Source organism: Herpailurus yagouaroundi, unplaced genomic scaffold, assembly GCF_014898765.1.
Source record: "Herpailurus yagouaroundi ecotype Mexico unplaced genomic scaffold, PumYag 250, whole genome shotgun sequence".
In the NCBI taxonomy this organism is placed as follows: Eukaryota; Metazoa; Chordata; class Mammalia; order Carnivora; family Felidae; genus Herpailurus; species Herpailurus yagouaroundi.
Window position 1 is genome coordinate 9,419,443 of NW_024412467.1, and position 12,652 is coordinate 9,432,094.

Sequence of the window (12,652 nt, forward strand, 5' to 3'; positions counted from 1 at the left end):
ATGACCCTGAAATCAAGACTTGAGTAGATATCAGGAGTCAGATGCTTAACTGACTGAGCCACCCAGGAGCCCCAACAATATTATTATTCAATATTCCTTTATTCACTTTTTCCTTCTGCTTAAAAAATAAAAATAAAGCATTTTCTTTTTTTAAATGCTTATTTATTTATTTTGAGAGAGACAGAGAGAGAGAGAGAGAGAGAGAGAGAGAGCCACCCCCAGTGGGGGAGGGGCAGAGAGATGGAAAGAGAATCCCAAGCAGGCTCTGTGCTGTCAGCACAGAGCCGGACGTGGGGCTCAGTCTCACGAACTGTGAGATCATGGTCTGAGCCAAAATCAAGAATGGGATGCCTAAACTACTGAGCCACCCAGGTGCACCAAGAATAAAACATTTTAGTGACCCCAGGCCTGTGCCTACTGTGCCCTGCTGAGCCCAGGCCAGGGCAGGCATCCAGTTTATATGGTGTCCCTATTGCTTCCAAGGGCTTAACACACATCATAACTTTATTCTGAAAGTCACCACTAGAGACACATATGACTGGCAGTAATTTGCTACACACGGAAATTCATTTCGAAAAGCAGAGGATAAGTTTCACGTATGTTTTTTTCTTTCTTTTCTTTTTTTCCTATTCCTTCACCCCTCCTATTTTTCCATTTTTAAAAATTAAATGTCACAAACATTTGTGAGATGATTACAGATTGACATGCAGTTGTAGGAAATAACGCAGAGAGATTCTGTGTTGTAAAGATACCTTTCACTGGGTGTCGCTCGATCTTCCTTCCTTTGTAAACCATGCAGACTTCCTGCTGGTGACACGTGACACCAAACTTTGTATCAGAACACAGTTCTCCATCCTAAGTGTCCAGTGCCACTTCTTACTTGGATTTAAACAGATTGTCATTTCACACTAGTGACATTAGTTCTCAAATGTTATTTTTTAAAGTCCTAAAACGTTTGAGATGGTGCTTGAATATAAATTCAACGCTATCGATGGTCACTCTTACTTTTCTAGTTTTTAAACACGTCAGTACCTTTCTCCAAATGTTTTGAAGGAAATATTAATGTTTATTGCTCTTGAATGATCCTAACCTCCAACAGATGATACTGTACAGGGTGGGTTGCTCTGACGTTGAACTTAAAGCTTTGTGCCGCATAGTAGCGTGGGAAAAACAGGCACATGGATTTCCGACCCCCTCCCTCCTTTTAGGGAAGGAAAGAGGAAATGAAGCTAGTTCTTAGGTAGGGAGAAGGTTTTCTCAACCTCAGCACTATTGACACTTGGGGCTGGATAATTCTTTGTGGGGGAGGGGCAGTCTCCTGTGCATTGTAGGATGCTTTGAAGCATCCCTGGTCTCTGCCCTGTAGGTGCCACCACACCCCCTCCTCCCACCCTTCCAGTTGTGACAACCAGAAATAGCTCCAGATATGACCAAATGTCTCCTGGGGGGGGGCGACGTGGCTCCTGGTTGAGAGCCTCTTCCTCAGAGGATCCAGGGACCCAGAGCGGGGGTGTGGGAATAGGACCATAAAGGGTGTCTTGTGGTTCATAGGGTCTTTTGTGTCCCCTTTTCCTGGAAAATCCTCCACGTCCTTATTTCTTTAAAATTTTTTTTCTTTTAATGTTTACTTATTTTTGAGAGAGAGAGACAGAGCGTGAGAGGGGGAGGGGCAGAGGGAGAGGGAGACACAGAATCCCAAGCAGGTTCCAGGCTCCGAGCTGCCAGCACAGAGCCCGACACAGGGCTCGAACTCACAGAGGGCGAGATCATGACCTGAGCCAAAGTCACATGCTTAACCGACTGAGCCACCTGGGCGCCCATCTATGTCCTTATTTCTGAACGGACTTCCCTGCATCCTTGAGAAACAGGCCGTAGAGTGCAGGCCCCAGAGCCAGGCTGCTTTGGCTCAAATGTCAGTTCTGTCAGTTGCCAGTCCTGTGTGGCTTCAGGCAAGTTATGACCTTTAAGCCTTGGTCTCCGCCCTTGCGAAAGGGGAATATACTAGAAGCTGCCTCACATAACAGAATCCACGCACAACGCATATCACAATGCCTGGCACATTGCAAATGCTCCGTAAACCTTAGGCTCACACACACACACACACACACACACACACACACACTCACAGACCCCAGAGTCAGTCTTTGCGGTAGAAAATATGTTTATGTCTACCTTCACCCTACCTGTGAGGCAGTCAAGACTAGAGTATTAAATAAACTAGGGAAATCAACCGCCTTCTACAGAGAGAAGGGGGCAGTGTTTCATAACAAAGCCTAAGACTGCAAATTCTCTGCTCTATTGTGAAGCCCGGTGAAAGCATTTATCACCCGCCAGGCATTCATTGCCTTATTCTTAATCCTCTCTACAGACATTTGATGTGGGTATCATTATCCCTAATTTTAGGACAAGAAAACGAAATGCAGAGAGGCTAAGTCACATAGTCAAGGTCACAGCCTTGATAAGTTGCTAACTGAGGAGCCTAGCCCACCTCTGATCAAATTCAAACCCTGTGTTTCGTGGCTGCGCTATGTGATCGAAAGTGGACGGGTGACAGGCAGAGAGATGGACCGATGGAGTGAGGAGAGGAACCAGAGAAAGGTTACAGAGGAGGCCTCTGGCTAGAGAAAACGCCAAGAGTGACCAACACTTTGAGCGGAAAGAGCTGAGATTCCTCGATGGGTTGATGGACGGTAACCTGGGACTAGCACTGCCTCGCTCTCTTTTTTTTAGGGCATCTAAGGAGAGAAGAGACAGGTGTCATAAATTCAGCAGGAGTAGGGTATGGTGGAGAGTCGTTTTGTTCCGTTTGCCGTGATGAGCTGAAACCCAATCAAGCCTGCCCTTAGAAACAGCAGCCAGAGAGTGTCCTGGAGGCAGAGGGGTGGGGAGCTTTAAAGGAGAAGGGGGAAGAGAGAAGAGATTTTGAATTCAGCCTTGGCTGCAAAGCCAAGGAAGTTTTTGGAAGGGAACATGCCCCACAATGTATGTTCTCAGCTGCTTGAACTGCTTTGGTCCATCTCGTCCATTTCAGCTGACCCACCAAGCCAGGCACTAACAGGTGAGCTCACTGGGTGCTGGAAAGTGGGTGTTAGAGTAGCTTCGGATCCTTAAGAACGAACATACCAATCTCTGACTCCAAGCCTTTTGAGCAGAAAATCCAGCCCTTGGAAAATAAACAGCCATTGATAAACTCAGAGTAAATCTGGTCTAATTGGCAAGGAACACAATGGCTTCCAGGCCGGGGGCTGGGGGGTGGGGTGGACGGTGTGAGGCAACGGCTGAGTGTGTTTGGACCATATTCCTGTTTTCAAGGGCCCCTGGGCCAGCTGGAGGCTTTACAAGGGACCCCACTCAGGCCAGCCAGCAGGGAGTTGAAGTAATCTAATTTTAATTATGTGACAAAAGCATGAAGAATCATTTAAAGGTCTGTCAGAGGGAAAAATGGCTCCAGTCTGCCAGGAGTCCTTAGATGGTCATACAGAGACCCATGGGCTAAATACTGGGTTTTGGTGCTTAAAAAAATTAAGTCACGTAATAACCAGATTGCACACTATTGAAACAGAGAAAGGCTGTGAGAGGCATCCACTGGTCGATCAGATAAAGACAGAGGCAAATACGAGACAGCTGGCTGCAGGACAGTAATTCTGAGTCGTTCTGGGGGTTTGAGCCATCTTTGAAAAATAAGGTGAGTATTCTCCATCTCTTTAAAACCAAGGAAGAGTGCATTTCTGTGCACAGCAGCGAAAACAGATGGCTTATAAGCACTTTCAAGTACATTACCCAGTAGTTCAAAAACTCCTTCGGTGAATCTTGAAAGAACGTTCTTAGTCTTAAGTAAAAAGGATGGTTTTCAAGATTCCCAATCTGTTTTAATTTACCAGTGATTACATAAAAATGAAAAGAAATGTCCTTTTGTATAAACGCTGGGTTCCGCAGCACTATCTTAAAATTCTGTGAGTTTATTGCTGAGAAGCACTTTTTCTTTGGATCCGCTGACCTCGACCAGAAGATCCCGGAAGGCTGGAGGAGGCCACGTGCCTGTCCCACCTCGACCGAATAAGTGTAAAGACAGTGCTGAAGTCATGAAACAGATCGAGATGAGCATCTTCCTCAGAGATATTGTCCCCATCTTGCTCGAAGGCAACACTGAATTCTGCCCGGGCTCGACCCCTGGGGTAAATGCAGGAAGGCTTATTGAAGAGGTGGTCACAGAAGACATTTGATGACGGGAGACCAGTGGAGACCTCAGAGGAGCTGGGTGAGTAGATACAAAATTATCTCCCCTCACCGTGTCTCCACCTTAACTGGCCTTGCAACTGCCACCAAAAGCAAAAGGAGCCTTCCTGAGATGCTTTCTAAAGTAGTGGCCACAGGCTGTCCACCCTGTACCCAGTTTCCCAGGAAGAGGGATAAGAGAAGCTCTTCTCCATTTCCCCCCAGGGACCATGTTAGTCAGGGTGGAACTAGAGGATGATTCAGTAACAGTTGAAGCTCGAGTTCTCAGCGGCTTGACGTAAGGAAAATGTGCCTGTTGCTCCCATCACAGCCTGACGCAGGCTTCCCTTGGGAGCACTCGTTCCCTCATTCACATGGTACCTTCGGACTTGTGGGTGGCCTCAATCCTATAGCTGTGCCATCATGTAGCTTCCAGGTCACCACGGAAAAGGGGAATGAGAAACAGAGGAAACTCATTGGCCTCGAAATGCACAGTGAATGACACACGTCAGTTTTGTTTTGTAACGTTTATTTATATTTGAGAGAGAGAGAGAGAGAGAGAGAGAGAGAGAGAATGCGAGCAGGGGAGGGGCAGAGAGGGAGGGAGACACAGAATCCGAAGCAGGCTCCAGGCTCCGAGCGGTCAGCACAGAGCCCGACACGGGGCTCGAACCCACAAGCTGTGAGGTCATGACCTGAGCCGAAGTCGGACACCCAACTGACAGAGCCACCCAGGCGCCCCGACATACATCACCTCTATTTTAAGTTCATTGTCCAGATGTACTCATGTGGTGGCTTCCAACCCAATGTCTGGAGGTGGGGATTTGTTGGGGAACCCACCAATATTTGGGGAATATAGACTCTCTCTGTCCCAAAGGACCCTATTCAGCCCCATTGCCAAAAACACCCTTCCTGGTTATTTTGAAGCAAATGAAAAGGGGTTCTTCATCACAAGAGGTTGGGTCTGCATGAGATAGATAGTGGTTTGTGTTATTCCAGGAAGACATTTTTTTTCTTGCCACTCTCATATGGCTATCCACAAAATATTTAATTTTTTTTAACATTTATTTATTTTGGAGAGACAGATCACTGCAGGGGAGGGTCAGACAGAGAGGGAGACACAGAATCCAAAGCAAGCTCCAGGCTCTGAGCTGTCAGCGCAGAACCCAACGCGGGGCCCAAACCCACAAACCGTGAGATCATGACCTGAGCCAAAGTTGGACACTCAACATACCAAGCCATCCAGGCGCCCCCACTGTCTACAAAATATTTTAGATTTGAGATTCCATATGCAATAGAATAATAAGAACATATGTTATATTTTGTTTTCCTCTCATGATGCTGAAAAATCAACTAGGCAAATGTATATGGTAACTCTTGGCAGCTTATTAATAAAATTGCCTCTAAATGCTGACAGGGTGGAGTGTGGGACCTTGCATCTCCTTCACAAGGAGCACAGAAGGTCCTTGGGGGTAGCATGACAGCTTCCAAAGCTAGGATCACGTTTATACAATACTTACGTACCTGGGAGCAGTCTCAGAGCAGTGATGCATTCAAGGAACAAGTGAAAGTTCAGATCATCCTTGACTTAACATGGGGTTGCGTCCCCAGAAACCCATCGCGAGTTGAAAATATTGTTAGGTCGAAAATGTACTTAATGAACCCAATCTCTGAACAACATAGCTCTACCTGGCCTCCTTTCCACGCACTCGGAACACTTCCATGAGCCTACTGCTGGGCCGGATCATCCAACACAAAGCCTTCTTGAGAAGACAGTGTTGAAGATCTCATGTGATATATTGAACACTGCAGTAAAAGTGAAAACAGAGTGTTCGTGTGGGACAGAGTGGTTGTCATTGTGTTGTCTTGCTGTCCTGCCCCGCATCGTGGGAGAGGATCACGCCGCGAATCGCCAGTGGGGAGAAGGGTCAACGATCAGAATTCAGGTACGGTTCTACTGAAAGCTCATCGCTTGTGCACCATTGGAAAGTTGACCCATGGTAAGTGGGGAGGCCATCTATACTTTAAAAGCGACCCCATCCTCTTATTTGGATTTTTTCAGGGAATGTGCAAAGAGAGTCCTCTTAGGAACCCTTAGGCTTACTCTTTTCTCTCCAATCCAATTCTCTCGCACCCAAAGCTGGTCCAGAGTAAAATCCTCTCCACAAAGAGCCGGTGCGGTTCTCTGGGTGCGGTCTTCTGGTATCTCTCTCCTCTTCTCAGTCCCTCCATGTGGATGCCCTGCAACGGGGGAGCGGGGTGGAGGTCAGACGGACAGCACAGAATGACCTCCAGCAGCAGTGAAGGGGGAAAGCTATGACTCCGTATTCATTAGTAACTGGTGCCCCAACACGTCTGCCTGCACAACTCCCTGAAGCCCTGGGCACGCTGCTGTATTTATCAGCCCTCCCGTAGCCTGCCTTCCTTAACACCTCCCCACGCCGCCCCAAATCGAGAGGTTCAAGTGCCAAGTTTTTGCTTAGGAGAGCCTTTGAAACAGCCGGAGAGAGTGGCGGTTCCATGGTGTAATGGTTAGCACTCTGGACTCTGAAACAGCCAGAGAAGACTGCAAGACTGCAAGGGAGGTCTTGAGTTGACAGGGAAGAGGTTGCTTAATTTGACTTTAAAATTAAGATTTACAGAGGGGTGAGGTGGTTCGGTCAACTAAGCGTCTGACTCTGAATTTTGACTCAGCTCCTGGTTTGTGGGATTGGGCCCTGCGTGGGGCTCTGAGCTGACAGCACGGAGCCTGCTTGGGATTCTCTGTCACCCCCTCTCTCTCTCTCTGCCCTTTCCCCTGCTCAAGCGCTCTCTCTCTCTCTCTCTCTCTCTCTCAAAAATAAACATTTAAAAAAATCAATAAGTAAAATTAGGATTTACAATAGTTTTGCGCTCTGAATGTCTTTTTCCTGTCATAAAGCCCAGTGTCTTCACCCTACTTATGACCTGTGCTATCTCTGCAGAAATCTCGATCCCTTGAGCAGGGTGCCGTATACAGCGAGCGCTCCATAGATGCCAACAATTTCTTACAATTACAGGTGTATACAACACACACATATCCCCTGTCACTCTTGAGATTGTCCCAATTTATTAATTACGACATGAATGGAGTGATTATTGTACATGTGGCACTGTGTTAAATAGGCCCTGCAGATACAAAGTCACACACACGAGCCTGGATCTCAAGGGTACTGACAAATAAACCTGTAATTATTTTAAAATATGTTAAGTATAATGATTGGTACCTTTTTAAATGTACTGTTTCAAATTCAGAAAGAGAATAATTACAGAGCTCATTAAGAGTCTTTATCAGTAACCTTTTTTAGTTTTGTTTTAAATACTTCCTTGCTTATTTCAGGCTTTAACTTTGGAAAGTCAGAATAATTTTCCGTATAACAGCCTCCTCTGTCATGCCCCACGCTGGCCCCTTTGTTATTTTTATTATATAGACTCAAAGAAGCATAGCCTTTTGGAGCTGGAAGGAACGTTGGAGACATATCCCTTTCCAATTTTCTCTTTGAAATGTGTGTCATGTTACTTTCCATTCCGTTATATATATGATGCAGCTGTTCAAGTTCTGAATGTGGGGAAGGTCACTGGTATAAATAGGATACCTCACCAAATGGGGAACGTGCTCCTGGGACTTTTGGAAGCGAGAGAGCTCATACTGTGAGTACCAGTCACCGTCACTAAAATGGAGATTTACTGTTCCCCATGCTGCTTGGGCATTGCAAATGGGAAGGGTGAAAGGGATTATGGAAATTGAGGGGAGGCTGAGAGAGGACGCCGAGAAGTCAATTCCTCGCCAAGTTATGTCCTAAGACTGGTTTGGTGTTTCTCAGGTCCAGATCCTTGGAAAGGGCTTGGAAAAAAGTTCTTAATAAGCAAATTGATGTAATGGCCCTGGTGGTATGCAGGCACATCTTCCAATATGATTAGCTGACTTTAGGAGTGCAGAAAAACATAATCCAAGGTGTTAACACACTTGTGAGGTCTTTAGCAACACAGTGTCTTCAAAGGTTTGGCGTGGAGTCAGTATGGCTTAATAAGGTTAACGTCTGTATTAATTTCACCATATTTGTGCTACAATATACTTAAGATATGTTGACTGACTTTTCATACTCCAGAGTACAGCCTACATTAAGTGTATGAATGATAGGAGTAACATTCTTAACTTTGGAGCCTGCAAATAGGAAAACTCACAACATAGAAGAGCAGCATATTTAGTCACATAATAATAATGAAGAACATTAGTTTATTCAATAAATACTTAATGCATTGCCACTTTATGAGCAGCTCTGTGCTCAGTCCTCAAGGCCCTGTGATGCTTAATCCTTACATCTCTGTACATTGAAAAATAAATTAAAAAAAAAAAACATAGTGGGTAAATACTGTTATGAAATATGCAAAGTGCTCTTGTATTTACTACAGAAAATTCAGTAGAATATAATTTGGGATACTGACATTATGCAAGGTCATTGAAACATGAAAAAGTTGACAAGAGAATAAGAAATTAACAAGTTAAAACCTAAATAGAAATGAGAACTGAGAGGACTAACTGGGATCCTGGAGTACTTAAATCCCTGGTGCCTTGAGAGCATTTGCTGAACCAGGTAAATGTAGGCTTAGGTGTTCTAAGTTTTTTGGTTCTCATATTGTCTAGAGTAGGATAAGTCTACTGATTAATTTTAAGCTTTATTAAGCAGGTATGTGAGGATTTTTTAAAAAAAGAAATGTGAGGGGCGCCTGGGTGGCGCAGTCGGTTAAGCGTCTGACTTCAGCCAGGTCACGATCTCGCGGTTGGTGAGTTCGAGCCCCGCGTCAGGCTCTGGGTTGATGGCTCGGAGCCTGGAGCCTGTTTCCGATTCTGTGTCTCCCTCTCTCTGCCCCTCCCCCGTTCATGCTCTGTCTCTCTCTGTCCCAAAATAAATAAAAAAATAACGTTGAAAAAAAAAATTTAAAAAAAAATGTGAAATGAGTAGAACATATAGAAAGCAAAAAATAATGTGATTGCTATAAGTCAAAATAAATTACTAATTACATTAAATGTAAATGAACTAAGTGCTCAAATTAAAAGACAATGAACTTTTGGCAGTATAACTTAATCTCCTAATCTCAAAGTATAGGAAAACACTGACAGAAATTTCAGGAAAAAACAGACAATTCCAGTCAGAGCAGAAGGTTTTTAACATACACCTCTCAGTAATTGATAAATTTAGCACATAAGATTTGGATAAACTATAGAAGATTTTAATAGCATTATTAACAAACTTAATAAACAAACCTAATGAACAGAGACATAAAACTGTACTCACCAATAGCAGGATACCAATTTTTCCTAGCACATGTAGAACATTTATAGCAAAGGACCAAATACAAGTTTACATGGTAAGTCCTCCAAAAGTTTTGAAGAAGTGAAATCTTACAGAGCTTGGTTCCAATTGCAATGTGATTAAGCAAAAAATCAATAATAAACTGAGTAGAAAATCTCATATTTTTACAAACTAGAAAAAACTCCTCAACATAATAAATGGGTTAAGGAAGGAACTATATAATAGAAATTAGATAATATTTTGTTGTGTTTTTTTTTGTTTTTTATTTATATATGAAATTTATTGTCAAATTGGTTTCCATACAACACCCAGTGCTCATCCCAAAAGGTGCCCTCCTCAATACCCATCACCCACCCTCTCCTCCCTCCCACCCCCCATCAACCCTCAGTTTGCTCTCAGTTCTCAACAGTCTCTTATGCTTTGGCTCTCTCCCACTCTAACCTCTTTTTTTTTTTTTTTCCTTCCCCTCCCCCATGGGTTCCTGTTAAGTTTCTCAGGATCCACATAAGAGTGAAACCATATGGTATCTGTCTTTCTCTGTATGGCTTATTTCACTTAGCATCACACTCTCCAGTTCCATCCACGTTGCTACAAAAGGCCATATTTCATTTTTTCTCATTGCCACGTAGTATTCCATAGTGTATATAAACCACAATTTCTTTATCCATTCATCAGTTGATGGACATTTAGGCTCTTTCCATAATTTGGCTATTGTTGAGAGTGCTGCTATGAACATTGGGGTACAAGTGCCCCTATGCATCAGTACTCCTGTGTCCCTTGGATAAATTCCTAGCAGTGCTATTGCTGGGTCATAGGGTAGGTCTATTTTTAATTTTCTGAGGAACCTCCACACTGCTTTCCAGAGCGGCTGCACCAATTTGCATTCCCACCAACAGTGCAAGAGGGTTCCCGTTTCTCCACATCCTCTCCAGCATCTATAGTCTCCTGATTTGTTCATTTTGGCCACTCTGACTGGCGTGAGGTGATACCTGAGTGTGGTTTTGATTTGTATTTCCCTGATAAGGAGCGACACTGAACATCTTTTCATGTGCCTGTTGGCCATCCGGATGTCTTCTTTAGAGAAGTGTCTATTCATGTTTTCTGCCCATTTCTTCACTGGGTTATTTGCTTTTCGGGTGTGGAGTTTGGTGAGCTCTTTATAGATTTTGGAGACTAGCCCTTTGTCTGATATGTCATTTGCAAATATCTTTTCCCATTCCGTTGATTGCCTTTTAGTTTTGTTGGTTGTTTCCTTTGCTGTGCAGAAGCTTTTTATCTTCATAAGGTCCCAGTAATTCACTTTTGCTTTTAATTCCCTTGCCTTTGGGGATGTGTCGAGTAAGAGATTGCTACGGCTGAGGTCAGAGAGGTCTTTTCCTGCTTTCTCCTCTAAGGTTTTGATGGTTTCCTGTCTCACATTCAGGTCCTTTATCCATTTTGAGTTTATTTTTGTGAATGGTGTGAGAAAGTGGTCTAGTTTCAACCTTCTGCATGTTGCTGTCCAGTTCTCCCAGCACCATTTGTTAAAGAGACTGTCTTTTTTCCATTGGATGTTCTTTCTTGCTTTGTCAAAGATGAGTTGGCCATACGTTTGTGGGTCTAGTTCTGGGGTTTCTATTCTATTCCATTGGTCTATGTGTCTGTTTTTGTGCCAATACCATGCTGTCTTGATGATGACAGCTTTGTAGTAGAGGCTAAAGTCTGGGATTGTGATGCCTCCTGCTTTGGTCTTCTTCTTCAAAATTACTTTGGCTATTCGGGGCCTTTTGTGGTTCCATATGAATTTTAGGATTGCTTGTTCTAGTTTCGAGAAGAATGCTGGTGCAATTTTGATTGGGATTGCATTGAATGTGTAGATAGCTTTGGGTAGTATTGACATTTTGACAATATTTATTCTTCCAATCCATGAGCAGGGAATGTCTTTCCATTTCTTTAAATCTTCTTCAATTACCTTCATAAGCTTTCTATAGTTTTCAGCATACAGATCCTTTACATCTTTGGTTAGATTTATTCCTAGGTATTTTATGCTTCTTGGTGCAATTGCGAATGGAATCAGTTTCTTTATTTGTCTTTCTGTTGCTTCATTGTTAGTGTATAAGAATGCAACTGATTTCTGTACATTGATTTTGTATCCTGCAACTTTGCTGAATTCATGTATCAGTTCTAGCAGACTTTTGGTGGAGTCTATCGGATTTTCCATGTATAATATCATGTCATCTGCAAAAAGCGAAAGCTTGACTTCATCTTTGCCAATTTTGATGCCTTTGATTTCCTTTTGTTGTCTGATTGCTGATGCTAGAACTTCCAGCACTATGTTAAACAACAGCGGTGAGAGTGGGCATCCCTGTCGTGTTCCTGATCTCAGGGAAAAAGCTCTCAGTTTTTCCCCATTGAGGATGATGTTAGCTGTGGGCTTTTCATAAATGGCTTTTATGATCTTTAAGTATGTTCCTTCTATCCCGACTTTCTCAAGGGTTTTTATTAAGAAAGGGTGCTGGATTTTGTCAAAGGCCTTTTCTGCATCGATTGACAGGATCATATGGTTTTTCTCTTTTTTTTTTTTTGTTAATGTGATGTATCACGTTGATTGATTTGCGAATGTTGAACCAGCCCTGCATCCCAGGAATGAATCCCACTTGATCATGGTGAACAATTCTTTTTATATGCCGTTGAATTCGATTTGCTAGTATCTTATTGAGAATTTTGGCATCCATATTCATCAGGGATATTGGCCTGTAGTTCTCTTTTTTTACTGGGTCTCTGTCTGGTTTAGGAATCAAAGTAATACTGGCTTCATAGAATGAGTCTGGAAGTTTTCCTTCCCTTTCTATTTCTTGGAATAGCTTGAGAAGGATAGGTATTATCTCTGCTTTAAACGTCTGGTAGAACTCCCCTGGGAAGCCATCTGGTCCTGGACTCTTATTTGTTGGGAGATTTTTGATAACCGATTCAATTTCTTCGCTGGTGATGGGTCTGTTCAAGCTTTCTATTTCCTCCTGATTGAGTTTTGGAAGAGTGTGGGTGTTCAGGAATTTGTCCATTTCTTCCAGGTTGTCCAATTTGTTGCCATATAATTTTTCATAGTATTCCCTGATAATTGTTTG